General features: G+C 40.3%; 1 long non-coding RNA gene across 1 annotated transcript; it reads right to left on the bottom strand.

Annotated features, from left to right (window-relative positions):
* Positions 1 to 9: 9 nt before the first annotated feature.
* On the bottom strand, positions 10 to 3,287 carry LOC138369129 (uncharacterized). The gene is made up of 3 exons (XR_011229757.1): positions 3,216 to 3,287; positions 1,391 to 1,511; positions 10 to 116 (listed from the first exon to the last, which is right to left on the bottom strand). It is a non-coding gene; the product is annotated as an uncharacterized lncRNA (long non-coding RNA).
* Between the last annotated feature and the right edge of the window lie 2,761 nt (positions 3,288 to 6,048).

Here is a 6,048-nt window from a genome sequence, read left to right as displayed (position 1 = left end):
GATGCTAAACTCATCATCAACAGATGCAAAATTGACCAAAATGCTGTAAAATGCATCAAAACATTGCTCTCTGATAATAAACTTGGGTCCATCTTGTCTAAACAACACATGTGCCTCTGAAATGAAATAAATATGTAAGAAATTACTGTATATTAATTGCACTACATTATAATAAGGTTATGAGTATAAAGTGTTATGAGTTATAAAGTTAGGAGTAAATAAATAACTCATTTGAGTTATGAGTATAATAAGGTTATGAGTGTGAGGCCGATAGAGCTTTCGTCTAAGTATTCGCCTAGTTCACCTAGTTGTGCTTGCGGGGGTTGAGCTCTGGTTCTTTCGGCCCACCTTTCAACTGTCAATCAATCAACAGATTCCCCCCCCCCCCTGGGAAGCAGCCCATAACAGCTGTAACTCAGGTACCTATTTACTGCTAGACAAGAGGGGCATCAGGGTGAAAGACACTCTTCCCATTTGTTTCCGCCATCGCCAGGGATCGAGTCCTGGTCCAAAGGACTACGTATCCAGTGTACTGTCCACTCAGCTACCAGGCGCCCCTATTAACTAAATAAGTCCAAGATTAACTTTGTTAGTCCTTTTTATAGGCTATCTAGGGAACACATGCCCTACAATCTTATTTGTCTTTATTTTAGAAAAGTTATAGAATGAGTTATAGCTTAAGATCTTTATTAATCATGACACCCACACCATATTTGCATTCAAATTTGTATTATAAGCCATTATCCAGTCACCAAAAATAAATACTATATCTCAATAAACTACAAACCCCACCAAAGCATACTGAAACACCATATGCAGGCGATGAGTCACAATAACGTGGCTAAAGTATGATGACCAGACCACACACTAGAATGTGAAGGGACAACGACATTTCGGTCACCATGCTACTTTGCACAATAACATCAGATGCAAATGCTCCGTGGTTCCCATGAAACGAGCCACTGAACATGGGAGGTGGCCGATGATGGTGCCTAAACAGAGATGGCCGCTGGGAATCATGAGCCGATACATCATAACAAAGCACAGTACTGTATTTGTAAACTTTTATATTTCATGGCGGCAATACCCATACAGTACTTACATTCACTGTCCCTTCTGTTTCTTAAAAATACTTGTAGCAAATGAACAATTAATCTAGATTACTGTACAAGTTTTCTTTTATAATATTTGGGTCTCTCACAGGCTACTCTTCGTTCATATCTAAGAAATATGAGAAATCAGGAAGAGATCGGGTGTAGCATGGTCAAGTGTGGCACCATGGCAAAGTAACAATGTTGTAAGGGGCACAAAGAGAAAATAAGTTATTAATACAGTACAGTACTTTAATAATGGAAATGTGTCGAAAGAACCTCTAGAATTATTGTCTTACCTTGAATCTTCTTTGGTATTTCTCGACTAATGGAGATGTTGGTGACAACATACTGTCGTGTGCTTGTCGACTCTTGAAGAGCATCCAAACTTAAGGGAATAACAAAATCAAATGACTCCATCTGAAAGGGGGGAAATATGTAAATTTAATGGCAGGACCAAAAACCATGAATCAATATTACTTTTGTAATTTATGATTATCTTTCTTTTCATGTAAATGATACCAGTTACACAAACTAAGCCATTCAGCTTTATTAAACATATATATTGTTTATTTAAAAGTTTACTTAGATACATTTGTTTTCAAACAATATGATGTGGGCCTTTTCTATGTTTAATATTAGCTGTGGGATTCAGATCTTGAGCCCATTATGAGCTTCTGTAACCTCATCCACTACACCAGATGGGCATGGGGTGCATAATAAATAAACTAAAAAAAATTGTTGGATGATGTGCATACAAGAAACATTTTCTTTAGTTCATCATTTACTACAGCAATACCATTAATGGTATGTGGGCTGGGGCTAGAGAAGATAAAGGTAGTGTCATCTGCAAAAGAAAATAGCTACTGGCAAGGGTCAAGAATATTAGAAGCATTTGACAAGTCATTGATAGACAGTATACAGAAAATAGAAGTGATCTTGGTATGCTTCCCTGTGGTACAGTACTCTTGTGGTTAATGGGAGTAGAAGATGAAATATTACTGATGAATATATATTTGTCTCTTGTTGAAGTACAATTTAAAATAATTCAGAGATTAGTCTCAAATTTCACTGCTGAATTGAACAGTAGTAGTAGTTGTGATTTAAGGTATTAATAAGTTTTCTTAAGTCATTGAAGAGGCCCATGTGATAACTTTAGTAGAGGCAAGTAGTTTAAGAATTTTTATATCATTGGTACTCCTTGAGATCTGAAGCCAAATTAGCTGGAACTTAATGCTGAAATTTACATGGTTGGAGCACAACTGTTTGTATACAATAAAAATATAAATAATAATAATAATGATAATAATAATAATATAATAATAATAATAATAATAATAATATTCCAGTAATATTGTTATTTTTCAAATATAAAGGAACATGTTACAGTGGATAATTAGTAGGTACAGTAATTGAACATTACATAAAGCTACTAATTATGCAGTGTTTTGGGCATAGCAAAATTATTTATCAATTTAGCTTGAAATTTCATAAGGTTAACATTTAATTCTATATGAGAAGCTACATACAATATATGAATTGCTCAAGAATTTTACCATATAACATACATTTCTGTAAATGATACTTATTAAAGAAAGGCATAGTCTACTTTATTATTGAATTTCTAGCTTTTGTAGCAGTACAAATATAGTATTTAACATTCCTAATAACAGCAAACACTGAATTATTTACAATGAAGAAAGGTGGGCGAATTTTGTTGCAAGATGTTAATTAGGCATGTCTTAGAAATGCTTTAAAATGGTTGAGAGCAGAACAGAATTTAATTGCATTTTGGAGGTCATTCCACAATTTAGAACCCTTTTAAAGAATTTAGTCATATATTTGAGATCAGTCTAACTGTTTATGTAAGCTGTATCACTGCTTTTGTGCACTGGTGTTCAACTTCTGTTGTATATTGAAGGTTTGTGATTCCAAGAGATTTGTTAGAGCAGAGTGATGACTGGAGCAAATATTTCACTAATGTTACTTCGGTTTTGAATGAATGGGTTAAGATGTCTGAGGGACCGATGGACAATGAGTATAGTGAGTTGGGACAGCTACCCGCAAGATATGCAACATTTATCAGTTTTCTGGGATAATAATGGCACGGTTAGTCCGTCCTACCTCAGCTCAGCGGTGAATCTTCTGTCGTATCTTAGCTCAGCAGTAAGCGTCTTAATCTATCATAGATGAGCGTGAGCCTCCAGGTGTTTACAACACAACAAGGTTCGTGATTACCATACGTTAAAAAATCCACCTGGCCAGGAGTAAAGTTCATCACACTCCTCTTCCCGCGCAAATTATTGTTTCAAAATAGTTTTGAAGGGAGCGTCAAAGGCACCAGCCAATGAGAACCCAGTGTGAGGCTGCTGCTGCCCTCTACCGCCAGGCCCAGCAACCTCACCAGTTCTTGAAACCACAAACTGACATCTTGAAAATCCCTTTTGAAGCTAGGGCGCGTATAAGTTTTCTTTATATATTTATATTCACTATATATAGAGTTTTTACAGTCTTGTAAAGCCACTAACAGACATAGCGTTTCGGTCAGATCATTATTTCTAATTTTCCCTGGAATAAACCCGCCAAATTAATTAAAATTATTTTTTTTTTATTCTTGTATTCAGGAAAAGTACATACATAGTTGATTTACAAAAATAATGTTGGATTTATAGATAGAGCTAGTACATACAATACCTAAAGCCACTAAGCCACTAATTTCGGGCAAATTGTTTAACAACTAGGTACCCATTCACTGTCGGCCGATGGCTGAGTGGACAGCACGCTGGACACGCAATCCTGTGGCCCGGTTCGATTCCCGGCGCCCGGGCAGTTTCTTCACTCTGATGCTCCTGTTACCTAGCAGTAAATAGGTACCTGGGAGTTAGACAGCTGTTACGAGCTACTGCCTGTGTGTGTGTGTGAAAAAAAATGAGTTAGTAGTTAGTAACAGTTGATTGATTGACAGTGAGAGGCGTGCCGAAACCGCAGAGCTCAACCCCCACAAGTACAACTAGGTGAATACTGCTGGTGGAGAGAGGCTACAATTAAGGATCGGCTCCAGTCAATCCTCCCCGGCCAGGATACAACCAGGCCAAAGCACTTAAGAAGCGCGGGGCTTAGCTTGGCACAGTTTTACCACTGCGCCAAAGGGACTACAATTGGACTATAGAGTTGTGTCCGGACCACGGTCGTGTGCGGTCGCAAGGTTGGCGCTCTTGGCGTCCGCTGCTTGGTGGAGGTGGAGTATTGCCTCCACACTCTTCGTTTTTGCACGTGGTGATACAGGATATTGTGAATTTGTTCTCGATTGTTGACAGCGTCGAAGAAATGGCTGAGGCGATATGCCTAAGTGGTAGTGAGGAGAACAGACAAGATGATAAGAGACCGTTTGAAGTAGTAGTGACAGATTTTCAGAACAGAACAGAGAAAAAATTGCGCGCGCATCAAGCGGGGCACTTAAAAGCGCGCCCCGGGGACCCGGCGATTCATTATATGAGACGCCTACACTCACTCATGATACAGACAACAGAAACAATATCTGTCACGGAGATGTACCACGAAGCAGGCACCAAAACACTCAAGGTACGATGTTCCTCCACAACTGAAGTCAACAAACTCCTTCAACAGGGAATCAAAATACACAACATCAGCACTCCTCTTACCACATCACCCTTGTTAAATTTCTTACTCAGTTTAATGTTTCAAATGTTACCAAATCTGCAAGGATTCCCAGTACTACTTAAAGTGCTCCGAACAGGGCCACTTTTGATGACTAAACCACAGCTTAGAAGATAGAGAAGCAACGACGTTTCGGTTCGTCCTGGACGGACCGAAACGTCGTCGCTTCTCTATCTTCTTTGTGGTTTAGTCATCATTTCTTCAGCCACGTTAGTGACTCATTGTCTGCCCAGGAACACTGCTGGACTGGTTGCAACAGCACTACACTCGAATGCAAAATCCTGCGATGGGCCGCACTCAGAGTATTATCACGCAAAGAATATTAGTCCCACATACGCAATGCACACTTTTTTATAACAGTCCATATACACATGATAATATAAACTCCAATAACACTGTTGCTTCCTAATGAGGGAGTTCAGATAGTTTGAATGCATAAAGGTTGTACATTACCTTCCTGATGGCGAGGTACTCCATGCCACGGGAGATCTGGTAGGCCCACGAGAGTAAAGTGTCAGAGGCGCCAGGAGCTCAGAATGTGACCCGCAGAACGACCCGGACCTAATTGCGTTATTTCTACTGCTTGCTCCTGCTGAAGAGATGTGCGCTTAGCCCAGGTCTCTGTTATTAGGACTGCCGGTTTCATGAATATTAGACAGTAACTAGAGCTCTATCATACCTGCTCTGACAGATGTGAAAAGTGAAAGCTTTCGCCATCACCACCCCCCAGTTCATTCTACTTGCTTACCAGCCTTATGATACTTTAATTCCCGTTGCTGGGACAGGAAGCCTGCACTTAGGCTTATTAAGTCCCCCTTGGCTAACTACTCAACCTGTCCTCCTACAAAGAACGTCGCTTTTCGCTCGCATGCGTTACATAAGGCCAAAAAATTTCGCAGTAGAAAATTGAAGCGGCTCGCGAAAGTGACAGGTGCATGTTCCCAGCTGTCACTAGCAGGTGCATGTTCCAGCTGTCACTAGCAGGTGCATGTTCCCCAGCTGTCACTAGCAGGTGCATGTTCCCAGCTGTCACTAGCAGGTGCATGTTCCCAGCTGGTCACTAGCAGGTGCATGTTCCCAGCTATCACTAGCAGGTGCATGTTCCCAGCTGTCACTAGCAGGTGCATGTTCCCAGCTGTCACTAGCAGGTGCATGTTCCCAGCTGTCACTAGCAGGTGCATGTTCCCAGCTGTCACTAGTAGGTGCATGTTTCCCAGCTGTCACTAGCAGGTGCACGTTCACTTATGAGTCTAGGAGGTGCAAGTTCCCAACTGTATTG

The sequence above is a fragment of the Procambarus clarkii genome, chromosome 27 (assembly GCF_040958095.1).
Source record: "Procambarus clarkii isolate CNS0578487 chromosome 27, FALCON_Pclarkii_2.0, whole genome shotgun sequence".
Lineage (NCBI taxonomy): Eukaryota > Metazoa > Arthropoda > Malacostraca > Decapoda > Cambaridae > Procambarus > Procambarus clarkii.
Note: the sequence above shows the minus strand (reverse complement) of the source record. Positions and strands in the feature narration are given on the sequence as shown.